Genomic DNA, 8,690 nt, shown 5'->3' with positions numbered 1-8,690 from the left:
AGGAAGGAGGAAGACACCAGAATAAAAAAGGTGGAGGGAGAGGAAGGAGGCTAGCAGGAAGGTGATAGGTGAAGCCAGGTGGGTGAGAAAGGACAAGGGCTGGAGCGGAAGGAATATGATCGGAGAGGAGAGTGGACCACAGGAGGAAGGGAAGTGGGAGAGGACGCAGGGGGAAGTGATAGGCAGGTGAGAAGAGGTAAAAAGTCAGAGTGGGGAATATTCTGCATTCCCACCAAGGTATGCAGATCTCTCCCTAAACATGACGAAAACACACAGAGAGGTTGCAGGTTTAAATTCAGCAACGTCTGGTGCGATTGGAGCAAATCTTCCCCAATTTTGCATTCTATCCTTCTGGGACTTCGCCTGTTCTCCAATACCCGATGAGCCCTCACGTTCCTTGTGCAAGATCAACCAGGTCGCTCAGTACTGGACGTGTCAGGGCTGCAGACATTTCCTCTAATCCACTTGTTGTGGAGCCACTGAGCTACTGCACACTGGTTATGCAGAGCGCCAATTCTAATCCCAGCATCCCTCAGCTCATTTCACACGACTGGACTCTGGGAAGGTTGCTTCTGGTTTGGTTATGGACATTGGCTTTGAGAGAGGGGGATAATGAAGGGAAGATGGGTTGGGAGGAGGAAGAGATCCAGAGGGCTGTGACGATCAGGGAGAAGGGAAAGAGAACCAAGAGGAGGTTAATGGATGGGTGGGGGAAGGGGCATGTTGGAAGAAAGTGTACAACAAGAGTGAATGTCCATTTGAGTGTGTTTAGTCAGTGTGATTACAATACGTCCAGGCTTATGTATGTGTCTGTGCACATTATAGCATAGTATAGCCCTTTGGCCCATGATGTTGTGCTGATCTATGTAAACCTGCTCCACGATCAGCCTAACCATTCCGTAGAACCATAAAGCCATAAGACATAGGAGCAGAATTAGGCCATTCAGCCCATCGAGTCTGCTCCGCTGGTCCCAGATCCCACTCAACCCCATACACCTGTCTTCTCGCCATATCCTCTGATGCCCTGACCAATCAGGAAATGATCAACTTCTGCCTTAAATATACCTCTGGGCTTGGCCTCCACTGCAGTTTGTGGCAGAGCATTCTACAGATTCACTATCCTTTGGTTAAAAAAATTCCTCCTTACCTCTGTTCAATTTTGAGGCTGTGCCCTCTAGTTCTGGATACCCCCACCATAGGAAGCATCCTCTCCACACCCACCCTGTCTAGTCTTTTCAACATTTGGTAGCTTTCAATGTGATCCCACTGCATTCTTCTAAATTCCAGTGAGTACAGGCCCAAAGCTGCCAAATGTTTCTCATATGTTAACCTCTTCATTCCCAGAATCATTCTCGTGAACCCCCTCTGGACTCTCTCCAATGACACCAAGTACTTTCTGAAATATGGGGCCGAAAACTGTTGACAATGCTCCAAGTGTGGCCTGACTAGTGTCTTATAAAGGCTCAGCATTATCTCCTTGCTTTTATATTCTATTCCCCTTGAAATAAATGCTGACATTGCATTTGCCTTTTTTACCACAGACTCAACCTGTAAATTATCTTTTTGGGAGTCTTGCAGGAGGTCTCCCAAGTCCCTCTGCACCTCTGATGTTTGAACCTTCTCCCCATTTAGATAATAGTCTGCACTATTGTCCCTTTTACCAAAATGCATTAACATACATTTCCCAACACTCTATTCCACCTGCCACTTTTTTACCCGTTCTTCCAATTTGTCTAAGTCCTGCTACAATCACATTGCTTCCTCAGCACTACCTATGCCTCCACCTATCTCTGTATCGTTTGCAAACTCTGCCACAAAGCCATCAATTCCATTATCCGAATCACTGACAAACAATGTGAAAAGTAGTGGTCCCAATACTGACCACTGAGGAACACCACTAGTCACTGGCAGCCAACCAGAAAAGGCCCCTTTTATTCCCACTCACTACCTCCTGCCAGTCAGCCATTCCTGTATCTATGCCAGTATCTTTCCTGTAATATCATAGAATTTTGTCTTGTTCAGCAGCCTCGTGTGTGGCACCTTATCAAACACCTTCTGAAAATCCAAGTAAATGACATCCACTGTCTCTCCTTTGTCCACTCTGCTTGTTACTTCCTCAAGGAACAGATTTGTCAGGCAAGATTTCCCTTTATAGAAACCAGGTTGACTTTGACCTATTTTATCATTATTATCAAGTACCCCAAAACCTCATCCTTAACAATACACTCCAACACTTTTCCAACCACTGAGGTTAGGCTAATTGGCCTAAAATTTCCTTTATTTTGCCTTCCTCTTTTCTTAAAGAGTGCAGTGACACTTGTAATCCTCCAGTCCTCCAGGACCATACCATAATCAAGTGATTCTTGAAAGATCATGACCAATATATCTATTATCTCTTCAGCAACCTCTCTCATGACTCTGGGATGTAGTCCATCTGGTCCAGGTGACTTATCCACCTTAGGACCTTTGAGGTTTGCCTAGCGTTTTTTCCTTTGTAATAGCAATGGCACTCCTGCTCACTGACACGCATGGATCTCTACTAGAGTCCTCCACTGTTCACACAGATGCAAAGTACCCAATAAGTTCCTCTGCCAATTCTTTGTCTCCTATTACTACCTCACCAGCATCATTTTCCAGTGATCCAGTATCAACTCTCACCTCCCTTTTACTCTTATATAAGTGAAATAAATTTTGGTATCCTGCTTTATATTATTGGCTAGTTTGCCCTCATATTTCATCTTTTCCCTACTTATAGCTTTCTAGTTGCCTTTTGTTGGATTTTAAAAGCTTCCCAATCATCCAACTTCCCACTCACTTTTGCTACGTTAGTTGCCCTTTCTTTGGCTTTTATGCAGTCATTAACTTCCGTTGTCAGCCACGGTTGCCAACTCCTGCCTTTTGAGAACTTCTTCTTCCGTGGGACATATCAAATTGCGCTTTGTGAACTATTTCCAGAAACTTCAGCCATCTCTGCTCTGCCATCATCCCTGCCAGTATCCTCCTGCATTCCACTTGGGCAAGCTCCTCTCTCATGCCTCTGTAATTCCCTTTATTCCATTGCGATACTGATACATGTGACTTCTGCCTCTCCCTCTCAAACAGCAGTATGAATTCAATCATATTATGATCACTGTCTCCTAAGGGTTCCTTTACACTAAGCTCCCTAATAAGGTCTGGGTTATTACACAACACCCAATCTAAGATATTCTTTCCCCGAGTAGGCTCAAGCACAAGCTGCTCTAAAACGTCATCGCATAGACATTCTATAAATTTCCTCTCTTGTGATCTGACACCAACCTGATTTTCCCAATCCCCTTGCATATTGAAGTCCTGCAATACAATCGTGTCATTACCCTTATTACATGCCTTTTCCAGCTCCATTTGCAATCTCAACCCCACATTTTGGCTACTATTTGGAGGCCTGTATATGATTTCCATAATGGTTTTTTCACCCTTGCTGTTTCTTAACTCCACCCACAAAGTTTCAACTTTCTCTGACCCTATGTCACCTCTTTCTAAAGTTGTAATTCTATCTCTTACCAACAGAGCCACACCACCACTTATGCCTTCCTGCCTGTCCTTTTGATATAAAGTACATCCTTTGATTTTAGACCCCCAACTATGGCCTTCTTTGAGCCATGACTCAGTGATGCCCACAACGTCATACCGACCATAAGGCCAATCTCTAATTGCGCCACAAGTTTGTCCACCTTATTCCAAATGATATGCACATTTAAATACAACACCTTCAGTCCTGCGTTCTTCACCCTTTTGAATTTTGCCTCTGTGGTACAATTTAACTCATTGTTCTGTCTGTATTTGTATCCAATAATTGCCTTGGTCCTTCCTTACATTCATGTTACATCCATCATTGACTTGTAAACCTGCTGGCTCATTCTCAGCTCTATCATCCTGGTTCCCATCCCCCTGCCATATTAGTTTAAACCACTCCCAACAGCTCTAGCAAACCTGCCCACAAGAATATCAGTCTCCTCAGGTTCAAATGCAACCTGTCCCTTTTGTACAGATCCCACCTAACGCATTCCTTCTTACACGGCCCATATCTCTCCCAGTTTCTTACGTCCATGTGCCTAGTTAAGAGTCTCTTAAGTGTCCCTATTGTATCAGCCCCTCCCACCACTCTAACCATTGCCTTCTAGGCTCCTATTCCCTCTGGGTAAGAAAAATATGACCTCTGGCATTTCCCCTAAACTTCCACTCACCTTAAACGGATGGCCTCTGGTAAACAGCTTTAAGTTCCTCGGCATCCACATCAACAAGGACCTCACGTGGTCTGTACACACCAGCTATGTGGTTGAAAAGGCACAACAGCACCTCATTCACTTCAGATGGTTGAAGAAGTTTGGTATGGGTCCCCAAATCCTAAGAAATTTCAGCAGGGGCACAATTGAGAGCATCCTGACTGGCTGCATCACTGTCTGATATGGGAACTGTACCTCCCTTAATCACAGGACTCTGCAGAGAGTGGTGCGGACAGCCCAGCACATCTGTAGTTGTGAACTTCCCACTACTCAGGACAGTTACAAAGATGAGTGTGCGAAAAGGGCCCGAAGGATCATTGGGCACCCGAGTCACCCCAACCACAATCTAGTCCAGCTGCTCCCTTCCCAGAAACGGTACTGCAGCATAAAAGCCAGGACCAACAGGGTCCGGGACAGCTTCTTCCACCAGGCCATCAGACTGATTAACTCACGCTGATTTGAGTGTATTTCTATGTTACATTGACTGTTCTATTTATTATAAATTACTATGATTGCACGTTGAACATTTAGATGGAGATGTAACGTAAAGATTTTAACTCCACATGTATGTGAAGGATGTAAGAAATAAAGTCAATTCAATTCAATTGAATTAGCCATCGTTGCCCTGGGAAAAAGCTGCTAGCTGTCCACTCTGTATGTGCCCCTCATAATCTTATACACCTACATCAAATGGCTTTTCTTCCTTCTTCACTCCAAATGATCTTCACCTCCCTGCTATTAGACCAAGACCACACACTGTCAAGTCCATGTGGTAGCTGATGTGCAAGGGCTACCTTACATTGAATGATTTCACATGCCAGCATCCTGCGCTCCGCAGTTCCATGAAATCCACATTGACTATTTAATCCCAATGCATGACACCCTGGGGAATAGCAAAGGGAGACTCAAAGATTGCAGATGTTTCTGAACTGAGTCCAGATACTGTCAAAAGGAGCCAATGTGTGGAGAGGCTTTAACAGTGGCCCAGGTGAGGGGAGTGAGAGCAGCTCTTTAAAAGGGCTTCAGTGAGTAGGCACAGGTAAGGTTCCATTTTGTTGTTATTATTAGTCCTTGTTTCATTGTAGTCAGGAGGACAGTTAGGGCCCCTTCTGCAAGATATCAGGCCTTCTGGTAAGATGGCGATGCACTCAGACCCAGCAGCTTCTACAGGATCAACCAAAAGTGTTATTGCCTTTTTTAAAACGTGTTTTTTTTATGATTGCAAGACCCTACCGGACATTAAGGACTTGAAGTATGAATGGTATACCCTGTCAGTGAAGTGCTCGTTGGTGGAAAACTGAAGGAGCTGGATTTGGTGCTGACTGCGATGCTGCCTGTGACAGAGAGGAATCGGCGCGCAAAGGAGGTGTGTGCATTCGAACAGCGAGTGATCGTCTTAGTCACTTTTCTTGAGATTGCAAGACCCCGTTGGACATTGGCGGCGAGGAATGTTGCAAGTGCAACTCACTGCTTCGTTGGTGATCAGCGGCGGAGCACCATGGCCTTGGTCGTACTGAGGGACTAGGCCTCATGCCGCAGCTATCCTGGGGGAGGTGTCGGAGTCGGAGGCTCCATCGGAGTGCTAGAGGCATTGTGGTGCAGTGTCCATTCTGGAGTTAGTACTCCCCTCTCCCCCATAGTGTTTGTTCAGTGGAAGACACGTATTATATTCAGCTGCAGACTGCTGCAACATTATTGGACTCAGGGACTTGGACTATATATATTTTTTTGACTGTATTTCACTGCTACCTTGTATATGCTTGCTATCTTATATGTGCGATACGTGCCATGTGCTGTGTGTGACTGTTGGTACTGTGTTTTGCACCTTGGCCCCAGAGTAACACTGTTTCATTTGGCTGTACTCAAGGGTATTTATGTGTGGTTGAATGACAATTAAACTTGAACTTGAAGGCATGGGAAGTCAGAGAACCTCGTGGTTTTTCTGATGATTACATCTGAGGGAAGTTCATCGAGGCAGGATCGAGGAACTGGCGCTGGATCTGAGGTACGGTAAACCTGAAGGCTTTTACTGAGATGGTTACACCCAAACTAGACAGACAGATGGATAATCACTAGGAGAATAAAGGGAGTAGGCAGTCAGTGCAGGGCTCCCCTGCTGGCATTCCCCTCACTAACAGGTATAACCTCTTGGATACCGTTGAGTAGATTCTTCTTTCAGGGACTGTTAGTTAAGCTTCTGGCATCTGTGACCCACCCTGAAGCTCAGAAAGAAATGGTGCATCAGACAGGGTGATAGTGACAGAAGTCTTGATAGTGAGGGGGACCCACAGTAGATCCCGTGGCTGCAGAGGAGAGCCAGGATAGTGTGCTGTCTCCTGGGTGCCAAGGTCAAAGATGTCTGTGAGCAGCTTCAGGAAATTCTCAAGAGGAGTATTAACAGTGGTACACATTGGAGGATTAACAGTGGTACACATTGGACCCAATGACATAGGCAGAACAAAAGTTGAGGTCCTGCAGGTGGGTATAAGGAGTTAGGTAGGGAATTAAAACGCAGAAACTTGAGGGCAGTGATCTCCAGATTTGTCACAGTGCCATGTAACAGTGAGTGCAGGAACAGAAAGATAGGTGAGGTGGATGCTTGGCTGAAGAGACAATGCTCAGGGCAGAGATTCAGGTTTTTGGATCATTGGGATGTTCCCTGGGGTAGAGGTGACCTGCACAAGAGAGGCGAGTTGCATTTGAACTAGAGGCAGACCAATATCCCAGCAGTGAAATACACTTTTGTCACCAGCTTTTAAACCAGATTGGCAGAGGAGTGGAACTCGAGAGAGTGAAGTTGGTGTGAAGATAAGGGAACATGGAGCAATCAAGATAGCCCCATTTACAGTAAAAGGGCAGAGAGGACCACTGCTTTAAACTGCATCTATTTCAATGCACATGGCATACCAGGTAAGGCAGATGAACTGAGGATGTGAATTGCCTTAGGGATTGGCATATTGTGACTATTATCCAAACATGGATGAGAGAAGGGCATCTCTGGCATCTTGAGGTTCTGGGATACAGATGCTTTGGGCATGCCAGAGGAATGTAAAAAGAAGGAGGTGATGTTGCCTTTAGATAGGGAGGACATTATAGCAGGGCTTAGGGAGGATCTTCCTGAGAGATCATCTAATCGGGCCATTTGGGTAGAACCTAGAAATATGAAGGGGATGGTCGCCTTGATAGAGTTATATTATAGATCCCCTCCACCACACATGGGCGGGGTGGAATCTGTGTGGTGGATCAAGACAGTAATATATAGAGGAATCAACTTGGGATGGAGCAATATTGGACTTCCTCTTATGGAATGAGGTAGGCCCAGTAACTGAAATGAGAGGTAGGAAGCACTCTTGGTCTGGTGACCACAATTCTATTAGTTTTATAATAGTTATGGAAAAAAGAAAGAACAGGTCGACAGGTTAAAATTCCTAATCTGGAGCAGGGCCAACTATGAGGGCCTGAGGCAGGATCTAGCTGAGGTCGACTGGGTGATTCTATTTAAAGGCAAAACGAGCAATTGGGAGGAGTTTAAAAGGATCAGATCAAGAGCCCGGGCAGCAGGTTCCTCTAAGGCTGAAGGATAGACATACCACAGTTGGAGAGTCCTTGCTGACAAGAGATGTCAAGGCTCTGGTAAGGGAAAAAGAAAGAAGCACTCACTACGTTTAGACTGCTTCGGGCAAAGGAATCCCTCGAATATGATGTTTAAGAGCAGGCTTAAGAGGGAAATCAGGAGGGCAAAAAGAGGGTATGAAATAGATTTGACAAGCAGGATTGAAGATAATACCAGGAATTCTTCAGTTATATTAACAGTAAAAGGGGGACTAGTTCCTCTTAAAAACCATCAGGGCTGTCTGTCTGCAGAGCTGCAGGAGATGGCTGAGATATTTAATGTCTGTTTCTCCTCGGTATTTCCAGAGAATATCATGATGCCAAAGAATTGAGAGTAAAAAGTAGTGCGGTCTTGGATCATATGCAGATTACAAGAAAGGCGTTACCTCCGGTGGCTGTTGTCTCTGTGAGTTTCACGGTCTTTTTGCCTCGTTAATATGATGAACTTGAGATCGAGGCTTGGGACTACTACTCTGGCTGCTCCAGGGAGTGGATCTAAGGACTCAGTCTGGTTCAAAATGCTGTCGTTTGTACTGTTTGCATAATGTGACTGTTTTTTTCCCTTCTTTCTCTCTGCAGTGGTTACGGTCTTTTTTAAAATTGGGTTCTCCGGGTTTCTTGCTTTGTGGCTGCCTGTAAGCAAACAATTCTCAAGGTGTATAATTTATACATTCTTTGATAAAAAATATACTTTGATTTGTAGCATCAAAGCACATTAAGGTGAGCAAATCCCCAGGACCTGACCAAGTACACCTCTGGACATTATGGGAGGCCAAAGAAGAAATCACCAAAGCCCTTGTAGAAATAATAGCTTTC

Source organism: Mobula birostris, chromosome 26 (assembly GCF_030028105.1).
Source record: "Mobula birostris isolate sMobBir1 chromosome 26, sMobBir1.hap1, whole genome shotgun sequence".
NCBI lineage: Eukaryota > Metazoa > Chordata > Chondrichthyes > Myliobatiformes > Myliobatidae > Mobula > Mobula birostris.
Note: the sequence above shows the minus strand (reverse complement) of the source record.